At 40.3% G+C, this 15,263-nt stretch overlaps 1 protein-coding gene across 4 annotated transcripts in view; it reads right to left on the bottom strand.

The window, feature by feature from the left end:
• The window catches only part of zmat3 (zinc finger matrin-type 3), a 38,216-nt gene extending 22,977 nt beyond the window's left edge, over nt 1–15,239 (bottom strand). Inside the window, exons 1-2 of one of the 4 annotated variants that reach the window (NM_001017144.2) lie at nt 15,151–15,212; nt 14,852–14,977 (exon numbers count right to left, since the gene is read on the bottom strand). The gene's annotated coding sequence lies outside the window, so the exon portion shown is untranslated. Of the gene's footprint in view, nt 1–3,644; nt 5,588–14,851 lie in introns of those variants that run through there. The other 3 variants (XM_012963055.3, XM_018093909.2, XM_012963054.3) reach the window with 3 other exon arrangements.
• Nucleotides 15,240–15,263: the final 24 nt, after the last annotated feature.

Here is a 15,263-nt window from a genome sequence, read left to right as displayed (position 1 = left end):
ATTACACTGAAGACAAACAAAAATGCACAGGTTTTTTTCTATAGAAGATGGAAAGAAACTAATTCCAAGATCAGAGAGAGAATTAATAATTTCCCAATGCATTGCATGAATATATTGTAGGAGCTTTTTACACCCAAACTACAACTTTTGATATTAAGATACAGGATTTGCACTGTAATTTATTTATAACATCAATCAAATGTTGGCATTAATTTACTAACTTGTAAAGTATTAATAAAACTACCTAGTTACAGCACTAGTCTACATTAGCAACTATGTAAGTAAATCAGCTGCAAAATCAAACAGGAGCTAACATGTACTTTCTTAGAGCTGCTGGATAGCCAGTGACTGGAAATCAATATATAAGCTACCAATTTTCCTCCCCCAAGCCAAGTAACCTGCCAACTGTCAGGTTAAAAAATCTTGTTTGGATTGAACAGTTGATGTGATCTTTATGGGTCTGCACAGGCTCGGATTATGAGCCAAACAATGGACCAGGGGCCAAATTTGACCCAGCATGTTTGGTGGCCAAATTATGCAACCTCAAAAACTTCACATATTTGGCTAGCTTTAGACTGATCTAGAATAAAATGCGTGTAGGAAAGCAGACATGTCCATTTAAGAGGTATGGGATTTATTATCAAAAAACCTGTCCATGGAAAATATGCCACAATGTTGGTTATCACCAATCGACTACACCTACAGTGTCTGTTGTTGCCCGATGCCCAGACACCTACTCTTTGCTAACTTTCAGACGCTGAACTCTTTAATAGACTTAACAGTTTCCATGGAGATAATCACCCCAGCTATCATAATTTTCATGAGATATTGTTTTGCTTTGACAGCGTACAAAGATTTATAGTTTAGTATATGCAGAACATTTTGTTTACTGGGTTCATTCTATAGAAAGAATTCAAAGTCCTGAGAAAGGACACAAAACTTGTCTAAAAAGAAGAGGTAATTGATTTATTTTTAAATCTGAAGAGCGAAAAACTTTGTGCTTAGTGATGTGATTTGTGTTACAGCTCAAAATTATTGTGCATAATATGTATAATATATAATGTATGCTACCCTTTTAAGGATATCAGAACTTATTTTTGGAGGTACATTTTATAAAAGAACATGTAAAAAAAAAACCAAAAACCTCCTAAATGAGTTTCATGAACGGTCTAAAACCCTTAAAGGGCAACTATCATGAATGGGAATCTTCTTAACTTGGCTCAATACTGACAGGCAGTTTGTGTTTTGAGCAGAGGAGTGGGAGCAGTCCAACCATTCTTGATTGACAGAAAAAAATTTGAAGAAAATCTAAATATTCAACCCAATTCACCTTTACATTGTCTGACACTTTACATAACACCCACCTGCGTTAGTAACAAACACCTAGAACTTTATTTCTTAGTTATTTATAAGAAAAACATGAAGCCACATATCACTTTTTTCTTGCTGAGCAGCAGCAGTCAAGTTATTTAGCACAAAGGCCCAGCAATTTAAAAACATACAAGTGAACCGGCTGGTGATGTGTGAGTTATAGTTAAACAATAACTTTAGGGCACTTGCACAATTCCATAAAACTACAATTTTTCTTTTGTATTTAGCCAAATCCGAATCCAGACGAAAAAGGCTGAATCCCAAACCGCATCCTAGGTTCGGTGCATCCCTATCAATAATAGAGTATATGGCCATTTCTTAAGAATACACGGACTGGCTTTAAGCACGGTTATAATCCATTATCATTCACTATTCATTTTTTTTTTTTTATTTCCAAACTGGGAACCAAAAATCCAAATGAAACATCTCTCAGAAGGCAGATCAACCAGGTCAGGGGAAAACAAAAGTCCATTAGAAATATAAACAGTGGGCTATTGGGCCCCCCTGCAAAAAAAAATTTTGGAAGGGCCCAGCACGCATCGAAGCCTAACCAGACACCGAATTATAGTGTTTGTGCAAAGGTTTCCCTTTGCAACAGTGCAAAAATTCTTAACACTATAAATTGTCAAAATGTTTATTATAAAAACATTTTTCACGATTGTTCCCCGATAATTAATAATTTAGACAACTTTAAAAATTTACTGAATTCAAGCTTACGGAAACAAAACCAAGAATAATTGTATAACACAGCTAACGGTACAGCATCCTCTTGAGGCACCTAGCAAAATACAAGGTATTAGATACCCAAGGACCAACCGATGCCCTTGATATCATGTAATCTCCAAAAGGTCTCTGTAAATATCATTAAACTGCCATTTACCAGACATTTCTAGATGCTTCAGCTTCCCCAGCCCTTTAGCTCAATATGGGCCTGGCCTGACCTGCTCTTTTTTTTCACTGCCCCTTCACTATTCAACCTTATACAGGTTGGAGGAGATCTTATCTAGGTAAAGAACGGAAAGACACATATCTGTTTAATGTGCCCTGTACTAAAAAATTTAATTGAACAATATATTTAGTGAGCATAGCAAAGCAAGCAGTATATCATAAACTAAAACCCTGAATTATTTGTAATATGTACTCTATGCAACATACTGTGGTATGAATCTCTACATACAGTGGCCATATAAATAAAAAAATGCCTTCACAGTTCATATTCCTGCTCACCTCCTCCTTGTTTACTCTCTAATACAACCGCTTCCTTCTGATGTTACACACAAGCACTGCAAGTTGCTTATGTGTGCTTACCTTGACAACTGGGAATGTCAATAACAAAAGGTGGGGGGTAGTTAATGCAACATCAGCAGCAGGAAGCATGTGTGCATGGACATCTGGGATGAAACCTTTACAGGCAATGGGCTGTACCTTATAGGAATCTGTATAGTCTTTCACACAATGCACATCACAAATGCAAAACTAACCCTTAGACAAAAAAAGGAACTGAGTTGAGTGAAGGTAAGTTTTAGTCAACCTACCATTACTACATAAGATTATTAGTATATACCACTAAGCCCATTTAATGTGTCAATGATACATCACATGCCAACATTTTAGATGAAAAAAATAAAATGTTATGGGAAGAAGGAGACAATAGCAGCTAAACACTATGAAACACTAAATCCCAACGGTGACTCCAAAGAGTTGTAAGGGCTGCTTTGTTCCACAGTTCCTGTTAAACATGCCTCACAATACATGTTGCTTGGAAGAGATGACAGTCCACCACAACAAGACTGACAAGCGGGTGACAGGAGAGGCTGATCTACCAAATTAAGAACAGTTCCATACAGATACAAAGAAAACAAAACAATCAGTTGACTGCTTTGAGATTGTCCATCAAGTGGAAAGGCTGATACCAGACAAGGATGTCCATAAGCATAAATGGCAGATTCTAACGCAGTGTGAGAAAAGCAATGCTAGGTACAATTACATGCAAAACTATACACTTGTATTATGTGTATGCGGATAGCTGTTGAGATGTGTAAAGGCTAACCCTAGCCATAACATAGCAGATGACCAGCACTGCAGGCCCAATGATGGCAAACAAATGCCTGGGCTGGACTTTACAAAGAGGGAATCCCTGGCAACCCGAACAGCTGGGTGCCCATTGGGTGGTGCTGGAATTTCCAGTTCAGCTGAAAGCCAACAAGTTTGACGCTACTGATGTACAGGAATGTAAATTGAACATATTGTGATGCAAAACTACATGTACTCACCCCCAGCCGCATACTGCCCAACAGCCTCACTTTTCGTGGGGCACTTGTTTTTCTTGATAAACCCCACAATTCCCGTATCGCTGCTTAAACGTCCCGCATCGCCATTAATGTGTAGCTCTTTGGCTCCAGCCTGACAGGTAACCGATACGCATATAAGGGCCGTGACGCGGTACTGGCGGAAGTGATGAGTGTAGAATGGGGCAATGGGCTGTAATACAGGGTGGGCACGGCAGGATGCCAATGTTCGTTCGCATTTTTTTGGTTCTGATTGCCGCACTTACTTTTATCAGGGAGGAAAAAAAACCTTGTGTTTTTTTGTGCTGGTCGCCAGGCACGGCTGCTGCCACCAGAGCCTCAACTCGCAATATTGGCCACAACTGTCTAATCCATTGTTTCCTGTACTCATGATAACTTATGCTTTTGCCAAGCAGCTAGAAAATGCCACTTAGATTTTATTTCCCTGACAGGCGTCTGCGGCTGCTGAAATCTCTGTTCCCAAGAGTTCAGTTTTTCTTTTTTTGTTTATTCTGCTCACAACTCCTACTTTTTCCAGGGAAGAAAAAGAAAATTTTCTTTGTGGTTACCACAGAGGTATCAACCCCTGGAATTGTTTTCCCAGAGGGATTGTTGATCTGCTGAGTATAACATATGTGCACACCAGCTGAAGTGATGTATTTGCACTAGTGCAAGTCTCCAAAAGATGTTAGTAATAGTGATGAGCAAATCTGTCCTGTTTTGCTTCGCTGAAAGATTCGCAAATCTTTTCAAAGATTCCCGAAATGGCAACAATGACGCACGTTCAAAAAAATTGTTGACAATTTTTTTTCTGCCCCAATGTGACACTAACTTATTTTCCTCCTGGATGCGCTCCTTCTTATCCCTCTCTCAGGCCACTGGCACGCTATTACTCCACCCATTTGATGGCAAAATTTAGTCAGAAAGGTGGCAACCTTACCAGCAATACTAACACCACCAGCAACCTGTTTCAGTATTTAAACAAAAGTGTAATTGTCCTCTTGTCTTTGCCCAAAGTAATCTTGGGCGAAAGTAATCATAGGTTTTAAGGCTTCTTTTTTTTCACAGTGGCACCAGAGAGTCCAGGTATATTTGTGCAAACAACAGACACATTTTTCACAATTCAGTGACAGAACAAGTGCTAATTTGGTAGATGGCTGGGTGAAATTGGCCAAAAATTAATTTATTCCTAAATCAGTAATTTACGTCCTAACTCAGAAGTGTTCAGGTTTTATGTGCGTTCTGTAGCATAAAGTTCTGGGGCCCCAAAAGGGTGTTGGTAAAGACAAGTGCTGGCAGGCATTTCCCCAGTTTTATAAGAAGTAAAGGTGGCCATATGTTGAAATATCCGCTCGTTTGGCAAGGTAATTTTTTTACACTGACGGCAGCTTGTGCAAAAACATGTTACTTTCTAAGAAACTTGAATGATTTATTTAAACATCCACTGATCTTCAAAAGACTGACTTGCTTGGAAAAGTATTAGTCTTGCCGTCACCTCAGAGTCCCTTTCCCACTGCTATAGGGCATCCAGCCCCTCCAACTGGCTCCCTGCCATGATCAGTCTGCAGCTCCGTCATACTTCATCATGATGTTCATTGCTCATAAGCTTGCAGCTGTCACTGTGTCCAGGACATACTGGACTTGAATCAGTGATACTCTAATTACATATACATTAATGGAAAATACACATTGCCAATCTGCTGTTTTTATTATAGGGTGACAGTATTTCCAGAAGTCTCAAATCATTTTATCTGCAAAAGCAATATATGAAGTCATAAAAAGGTTGTAAAAAAAATGATGGGTCAAATCAAATTTGATGAGAAAAACATATCTCCTAATTCAGTTCCAGTTTTTCCCATAGTTATTAATGGAGTTTTATTGAGAAAAATGCCTCAAAACAGTATAAAGGCAAAGTAAAATTAATTTTAATGTTTTTTTTGAAGCTACTATAATGATTTTAAAAAAATGAATAGCAAAAAATACTGTATATTAATACTCATAACAGCACAGAGGTTGTGGATGGGAGATGCAGTAAATAGTATTTCTCTGGCTCTCTCCATATCAGCATACTCCGGGATAGCCCTCCCCTCTCCTCATGGAAGAACCCCTCTCATCAATCAAATAAATAGCCGCCAGAACCACCTACTCGTGTCTTTTTTGGTTCTTCCTTCTCTTCACTCCTTTTGTCAAGAAGTTATTTCTTTTTTCTAGAGGTAGTATGGATGTGCGGAAATGCAGTCCTGGATAATGTGAGTCTGAGCCGGAGTTTTCCGGGTGGCTCAGTTCGGTAGGTGTTCGGTGCAGGTACATCTCCTGCTCAAGCACTCATTCATTCCCTATGTTCCCCCGTTCGGAGGTCTTACCAGTGAGCGATAATGCCACAGGCGACCGGGACAGCGAGAATCCTACCTCAAGCTAGGTTGCGGGAACAGGAGTCGTATATATTTTTTTTTCTGGTTTCTTACAGTGATGAAGCCAGCTAAGGTCAGGTCAAGGGACCATGAGGCATCTTCACCAGGACCTAGAGTCTCAGCGGAAGATCCGGGATTTTGTCTAGGATGTTCAAAAGCTCCTCTCCCAAAAGAGAGGCTGTGCCAGAATTGTTTGAATTCAGCAGCGGGAAGTTCAGCCTTTACCTAGTCTGATGTCTTGTCATGGATCAAGCAGGCAGTTTCACAGGAGGTTCTGGTAGCGGCATCCTCTAGAAGTCCACAAGTGGAATTTGATACGGCTGGAGATGTACTTGACATAGATTCCTCGTCAGAAGAAGAATCTGAGGAGGGTGATCATCCAGCATTCGATGAGGCCATGATTCCTCCTCTAATTAGAGCCGTCAGAAGTACACTGGACTTAGTGGAGGATAGTCAGCAATCCTCCTCTTCTTTTCTTCCAGGATCCAAGAAAAGGACACAGAACTTTCCCTTGCATCAGGAAGTGAATGATCTTATTAAAAAAGAATGGCAGGAGGCCTCTAGGAAATTAAAGGCACAGTCTAAATTTAGGAAACTGTATCCTTTCAAACAGGAGGAGGTGAAAGACCTTTGCTCCATTCCATTAGTGGATGCTCCAGTGGTCCATTTAGCAAAGAGTACCTTACTGCCCTTAGAAGATGTGGCCACATTAAAGGATCCTATGGATAGGAGGATCGATTCTGAACTGAAAAGGTCATTCGTAGTGGCAGGAGAGATGGCCAAACCAGCTATAGCTTGTATTTCAGTGGTCAAGGCCATAGAAATATGGTTGGAAAACCTTGAATCAGCCATCAGAGGGGCGAGAGACTTTGGACATTCTTGAAGGTTTGTCTGAGCTCCAAATGGGAACCTCTTTCCTGCTCAATGCTTCCATAGACATTACAGCAAGTGAGTTTTCTAGGTGCAACTATAGACACAGCAACAGGGGTGGTGAAATTATCATCCCAAAGACAACAAGATCTGAAGAGGCTGGTATCAAAGACCCTTTCGATGTCTTGGGTACTGGCGTCAGCACTGGCTCGTCTTCTGGTTATGATGGCATCTTTCATTCGTCTGGTGGCCTGGGCACACTGGCACATGAGATTTCTTTAGTTAAGTCTCATCAGGTCAGGGGGAATTGTTGATCCTTGCATTCGGCTTCAGGTAGATCAGAGGTATTCAGGAATTAGAAGGGCCATTCATCAAGCGTTTGAGTTTTTTCCAGGGCTGTGGAGTCGGTAGATAAATTCTCCGACTCCTCAGTTTCTGATACTTCCGGCTCCTCTAATGCTAATGTATTTTATACATTCATACAGTCAATGAAAAGCATGCTTCATGGTCACTCAACGTGTTCGTTTATGCACTGCGTGCATTGGGCTTTATTCTTATAGCAGAAAAGTAATTAACTATGACTGTTTGTGAATTGGGACATTTAAATTTGCTTTATTTTTTTTTTTTTATTCCCATTTAAATTTAGTAGGATTCGGTTCATTTTTTGCCGACTCCGACTCCAGGTACCCAAAATTGCCTCCGACTCCAAAGCCCTGGTTTTTTCAGAACAAACTGCTGGGAAGCAGAGTAAGGGTCAAAAGCGACAATGTGTCGGCTGTCATATAAGTCAGAAGACAAGGAAGGACCAGGAGTCTAAGTTATGGAGAGGTACCAGGAAAGGAAAATCACGGTAAGTATGATATAATTTTCCCTTGTCTCCCAGCTTCCAATCATATATCTGGTAAGCTACACATTTAAGCCAGGTCCTGGTTATTAGCCACTAATTACTATTGTATGGGTTACAGCATTTTAAAGAGAGTTAAAAGAAAACTAAAGCTCAACTTAAGAATTAGGCTAGACATTGTACATTATGTTTGAGCTTTTGTACCAGCCCAAGGCAACCGCAGCCCTTTAGCAGAGAAGATCTGTGCCTCCATAGATGCCCCAGTAGCTTCCCATATTTTTTGCTGCTGATTCCCTGCACATGCTCTGTGTTGCTGTCAGTTACTGAGCTTAAGGACTGATTCACAATATACTGTCTATATAGATTATAAATGTAACAGTATAAGGCTGATTTGTAATTCATTTAGATTTACATTATATGGCAGGGCAGGCCAGTCTCAGTTTACCAGTAATGTGTAACCCCAGCATGCTCGCCAGCTCCTCACTACCTAGGCATCCATGTTATTGTTAAATCAAGTGAGCTGTTCACTATGCACCCAATTGTGTTAGGAGCATAGCATCCTCAGACATTAAAGGATAGGGCTATAGGAAGAAATTGCTTTTCTTGTAGTGCGCTGCACCCTAAATTGTACTGAACTACCCCCATGTACATTCTCTCTTTACTGAGCACATGGGATCACATTTGCAAGTAGTGTGAACATCTGTTGTACCACCATTACCAGGAATCGCCACCAGTCATTGGCATCTCATTCACCACATAAAAAATCCTATATGGTCAATTAACTATGCCAGGAAAATGTATGTGGAACAAGGTTGTAAGTATAATGACATGAAACAAGACAATGATAATGTTTTATTCAGTCCCTTCAGTGTCACTGGTATTATATATCCAGAAAGCTCAGAATTATGGGAAGGCCATCTCCCATAGACTCCATTTTAATCAAATAATTCAAATGTTTAAAATGATTTATTTTTTCTCTGTAATAATAAATCGGTACCTTGTACTTGATCCTAAATAAGATATAATGAATCCTTATTGGGGGCAAAACAGTCCTATTAAGTTTATTTAATGTTTGAATTCGGCAATTTTGATCTTCATTCTATAAGTGTAGGACAGGGATAGTATGGCATACACAGGAAGCTATATGCTGCCTGTGTGTGCCATGCTCTCTCTACCCTATGCTGCCTGTGTGTGCCATACTCTGCCTGCCCTATGCTGCCTGCGTGAGCCATGCTCTCTCTGCCTTATGCTGCCTGTGTGCCATGCTCTGTCTGCCCTATGCTGCCTGTAGGTGCCATACTCTGACCTGCCCTATTCTGCCTGTGTGTCCCAAACTCTGCCTGCCCTAGGCTGCCTGTGGGAGGTGAACCTGGCAGGGGTTTGTACTGTGAGTTTGTTGGCATTTGGAAATAGTCCCTAAAGTGTGTAATTATATGCTGGGGGTTTCTGTGCTATCCACAGGGGAAGAGGAGGCATATGGATTTAAGGGTATGTCTTAACGTGACATAATATAATGAGTGAGCACCAACCATTTGGGTTTTTGCTGCATTACCACCATAATTGTGGGTATGGTTTTAAAAGCTCGGGATAACTTGTGGTTTGAAGTGGGTACAGTTTAAAAAAGGAGAATGGGCAAAACTGGCTTTCATTATCGGCTCCACCATGTAGGTCAGCATAATTCTGGCCCTCAGTACAACAGAAGTTAGACAGCACTGACTTAATACATGACAATGATAATGTTTCATTCACTCCTTTTAGTGTTACTGTTTGTAATAACAGTTTATGTCGTTCACCCTTTCATAGGGACTAGTATAAAATCAAATGCCATGCAGCAGAAGAAAGGTAAAGGATGTCCACCTCAGTTGTTTGTTTTGTTTTTGTTGGCTATAGGCTTTTTGATAGCAATTCTGTGAGTACCAAGTCAATCTCACAAAGATCTTATGGATATACTTTAAAATAAAGGACAAAATCCGAAGATGTCAGTTTGTGGTTGTTTCCCCGAAAGTGGAAGTGCATAACTGTCATCAATCAATAATGAATTGTGTAAAATACAATTATTGCACATATAACAACTGTTTTATGCTTGAGGTAACCACATTTCAGCTTCAGAATTTATTGGTAATACATCAGTGGTAACTAGAATATCCCTTAGTCTGCACCCCCTCCATAATCCAATTACAGTCATAATACTTTCTTTAACAAGTAACTTCTCATCAGAAGAGATGACTGGCCAGTACTTTTACAGAATTTGCAATTGTCTCCCTGTCATAGTTAAAGATTTATTCATGTCCTGCACTGCCAGGTTCTTGCAACATAAAATGAATTACATAATTTTAAGTTTCACAGATGGCTCAAAGTCCACATAATACACTTTGATGGGGATATATACGCATGGAAGGAGGTCAGCACTCACATGTTAGCCTGGGTGCAGGTTGAAAATGAAGCATAAATAATCTCGAAGAGAAATCCACACTACTCAGGTCTTATGTCCAATATCAAAGGATTTATTGATAGGAGACTGACGTTTCAACCCACCTAGGGTCTTTGTAAACACTTCGAAAAAGACCCCAGGCAGGTCTTTTTTTGAAGTCCAGTACCATAGTACAGCATGTCCGGTACCACATGTAAAAACCTAGGAAAACCAATTGACTAGCTATCAGTTGAAACATAAAATATCACTACGATGCTACTATACTATTGCCTGTGCCAAGTTGTTTTGCAAGCATAAGGTTTAGGCTCTGTTCTGAACATAGTTTTATTGCCTGATGAACTGGCTCTGGACGGGAAATAGTTGATATGCTATGCAGACAACACATTCTTCTCCGGATCCCTCAATTCCCAGTACTCTCATTAAATGAGTCATGCCAGCACATTTTTTAACTTTAGAGAACATTTTAGTCATGAAATAATTACATATTCTTCTGAGACTGCTGTCAGTTTTAAATATTGGTAAAATCAAATAAAAAGCTTTAACACGGAATCACACAACAGATAGCAACATGAAGACACTAATGGGGTTATGTAATAAAATTGCCCAGGAGCAGTAACCCAGCACCACCAATCAGCAGGTAGTATTTACTGGTCAACTGTTTAAAAGCAAAACATCTTATTGGTTGCTATGGGTTACTGCTCCTGGCAAACTCAGTGACTTTTATTTCATATGGGGATACACATCAAAGGGCAAACTGGTAATTCACCAACTTCTTTATTGTATCAACTATTGTCAAATCATTTTAAGATAAAAAAAAAAACGAGTTTTGGTTTATGCATTCAGACCAAGAAATCTCTAAATTTCACTGGGCTAAATATATTTAAGTAAATGATGCATTAGATAGATTTTTAAAGATAAAAACATATCAGGTCATATGCATTACAAAACAGTAGGTAATATTTATCTAGCATTGCAAAACTTAAAGGAGAACTAAACTTAAAAAACTAATATGGGATAGAAATGCCATATTTTATATACTAAACTTAGAGGAGACACATTACATGAAAAACAAGAATGTACCAGTGCATTATAAAAATATAAAAGGAATGTGCTCAAAAAAGTAGTGTTTCAGGACGATTTATTGAAAATGTCCTACTAGCCCCGCCCATCAGTTACACTTCCTGTTGCCTCCTGTAGGCTGTTCAGGGGAGCCCTGTACATTGTGGAATAGGAACTAATCAGCATGATATGACATGATAGGGAACTAAAGCCTGTCTAGCCATTGGCTAATTGTTTCTTGAAACTCCCACAAAATTTTGCAGTAAACAATTTGCGGTAGTGTCAAAAAAGGTGTGGTCGCATAAAAAAAAAAAAAAGCGTGCTTGCCGCATTTTGCAAATTTTTCACCATTTCGTGGATTTTTCCACAGTTTCACAAATTTTCCAGCGAAGCATAACGGGACAGATTCACTCATCACAACTGAGCAGCTGTTGGGAAGCTTTTGGAATTCATTTCAAATCATCAAGCAGAAAATGTGTATTTCCTGTTATATAAACTGATGCTACAGGGCTGATTGCAAACTACGCTTCTGTTAGAGTTGCCAATAAGAATCTGAATTAATTACTACTCAGCCTTGTATTGTGATATTTATATTCTATGCATAAAGTATTTTGTGAGTCGGGCCCTTAACTCAGGTAATGGACACCAGCCCAGAGTATGTACTGTAAAATAGCATGAGAGAAGATGAGGAGCTACTAAAAGCATCTTCACAGGTACAGATACTTACTACTAAAGGGGTTTAGTGGCATTGCTCTAGTACAGAACCCCAAGACAGAGGCCGATTCACTAAGGTACGAATCCGATTCAGGAAATCCGATCATTTCTGATGATCGCAAATGTCACAAAAATTCTTTTTGTTTGAATAAGAAAATTTCGTACTTACGATTCAAAATTTTCGTATTGAAACAATCGTTTGCAATAATCACGAAATTTTCTTATCGGAACAATTGTAAATGGCGGGAAAAACTTCCTGACTTTGATCCTTTAGTGCATGATTTTGGAAGCCTCCCATAGGACTCCCTATTTAAAAAGGGAGTAAGATCTCAGCCTGGCAATTATAGGCCTGTAAGTTTGACATCCGTGGTGGGCAAGTTATTTGAAGGCTTGTTAAGGGATCACATACAAAATTATGTAGTGGAGAATGGCATTATGAGCAGTAATCAGCATGGCTTTATGAAGGACAGGTCATGTCAGACCAATTTAATTGCTTTTTATGATGAGGTAAGTAAGAAGCTGGACAGTGGGGATGCAGTAGATATAATCTATTTGGATTTTGCCAAAGCATTTGATACCGTTCCCCACAAACGACTGCTTTCTAAGCTAAGGTATATTGGTCTTAGTGAAGTCGTTTGCACATGGATAGAAAACTGGCTACAAGATCGGTTACAGAGGGTGGTTGTTAATGGCACATTCTCTACTTGGAGTAAGGTTCTCAGTGGGGTCCCTCAGGGTTCTGTACTGGGTCCACTTTTGTTTAATTTGTTCATAAATGACTTAGGGGAGGGTATGAGTAATGTATCAGTGTTTGCAGATGACACAAAACTCTGCAGACCAGTCAATTCTATCCAGGATGTGACATCCTTGCAGCAGGATCTTGACCAACTGGCAATCTGGGCAGCTAAGTGGCAGATGAGATTTAATGTGGATAAATGTAAGGTCATGCACCTGGGATGTAAAAATATGGAAGCCCCGTATACCCTTAATGGGACTGCACTATGCAAATCCATAATGGAGAAGGACCTTGGAGTCCTTGTAGATAATAAACTTGGCTGTAGCAAGCAATGGCAGGCAGCAGCTGCAAGGGCAAAAACAAGGTTTTGAGCTGTATTAAAAGGGGTACAGATTCACGGGAGGAGGGGGTTATTCTTCCCCTTTACAGAGCGCTGGTAAGGCCCCATCTAGAATATGCTGTTCAGTTTTGGTCTCCAGTGCTCAAACGGGACATTATTGAGTTAGAGAGGGTCCAGAGAAGGGCAACTAAGCTGGTAAAGGGTATGGAAAGTCTCAGTTATGAAGAAAGACTGGCCAAGTTGGGTCTGTTTACACTGGAGAAGAGGCGCTTAAGAGGTGACATGATAACTATGTATAAATATATAAGGGGATCATATAATAACCTTTCTAATGCTTTATTTACCAGTAGGTCCTTCCAACGGACACGGGGGCACCCACTCCGTTTAGAAGGGAGGTTACATTTAAATATTCGGAAAGGATTTTTTACAGTGAGAGCTGTGAGGTTGGGGAATTCCCTCCCCGAATCAGTCGTGCTAGCTGATACATTATATAACTTTAAGAAGGGGCTGGATGGATTCTTAGCAAGTGAGGGAATACAGGGTTATGGGAGATAGCTCTTAGTACTAGTTGATCCAGGGACTGGTCCGATTGCCATCTTGGAGTCAGGAAGGAATTTTTTCCCCTCTGCGGCAAATTAGAGAGGCTTCAGATGGGGTTTTTTGCCTTCCTCTGGATCAACTAGTAGTTAGGCAGGTTATATATAGGCATTATGGTTGAACTTGATGGACGTATGTCTTTTTTCAATTCACTTACCATGTTACTATGACTCAATGGCACTCTGCAGCTCCAACCTGGTCCAAGGAAAATCACAATACCGTAGCTTGAATGAATCCGAAACTTTCGTACTCAAACATTTGGTCGCACAAATTGTTTCGTAAATTCTCCCAAAGTATGAAAAAGTCATGCAAATTAAAAAAAATACGCACAGTTCTAAAACTTTGAATTTTTTGTATTTGGACTCAATCGTACTTAGATAAATGGGCCCCATAATGTGTAGCATTTCTACCCTACTTGTATGTTAAACTTCAGTTTAAAGGGGAAGGAAAGGCTAAGTCACTTGGGGGTGCTAAAATGTTAAGCACCCCCAAGTGACTTAGATCGCTTACCTTGTACCCCGGGCTGGTGCCCCTGTTAGGAGAAAATAGCACCAGCCCAGGGTACCTGTAGGAAGTGCTTCCTCCTTCCTTTCTCTTCTGCCAGCGAAATCCGTCGGCCGGCGTATGCGCAGTACAGTGAAAAGCCGACTTTGTTGTTTAAGTTCGGCTTTTCACTCTACTGTGCATGCGCGCGCAAGCGTAAAGGAAGGAGGAAGCGCTCGCTGCTACCCCGGGCTGGTGCTATTCTCTCCTAACAGGGGCACCAGCCCGGGGTAAAAGGTAAGCGATTCAAGTCACTTGGGGGTGCCTAACATTTTGGCACCCCCAAGTGACTTTGTCTTTCCTTCTCCTTTAACATACAAACCAAATAGCCGCTTATAGCTCTTATTTGCAACCCCAGGAACTTTTTCATTCTTGTGTCTCTCCCCCACAAATTTTCCATTTGAATGTGGCTCATTGGTATAAAAGGTTGGGGATCCCTGACCTAAATTGTGAAAAACGTGCCGTTGCTTGCACAAATTTATTGGTTTCTCTGGTGACACTGTGAAAAATAGCACATTAAAACTGCAATTACGTTCGCCCAGTTTCAAATTGGTACAAGCCTGAGCTCTGGTCAAAGATCAGATAAGAATTGCAGTTTTGGTTAAATACCGGGAGTGAGAAAATTGTTTTGTTTTGTTTTTACTTACCTGGCAAAAGTAGGAGCTTTGAGCTGCAAACTCATAAAATGACTTCTGATGAACTACAGAAAGGAGAGCCTCCAGCAGAGATAAAAACAAAAGTGGCGTTTTCACTCTCTCTGCCAATTGCAGAAACTATAATAGACACATAAATCAACAGATTACACAGATGTGGCCAATATTAGGAGCGGAGGGTCTGGTGGCAACCAGCACGAAAAAAATCATTCTTTACTTCTCCCTGAGATAAGTAAAAGCGGTAAGGAGGGGGAAAAACTTGCAAACGAACAGTCGCACCCTGCCGTACCCACCTCACGCTACACTACGACGTGTTGCTATGTTCTACCCTAACCTGCGCCTTCGCTTCTCATCAGTCCCCCAAGAGCGCATACGTTCCGCGTCACGGCGCTTATATGCGTATCGG

This window comes from Xenopus tropicalis, chromosome 5 (genome assembly GCF_000004195.4).
Source record: "Xenopus tropicalis strain Nigerian chromosome 5, UCB_Xtro_10.0, whole genome shotgun sequence".
NCBI classification, from domain to species: domain Eukaryota; kingdom Metazoa; phylum Chordata; class Amphibia; order Anura; family Pipidae; genus Xenopus; species Xenopus tropicalis.
The sequence above is the reverse complement of the archived record's forward strand: the minus strand, read 5'-3'. Positions and strand labels throughout refer to the sequence as shown.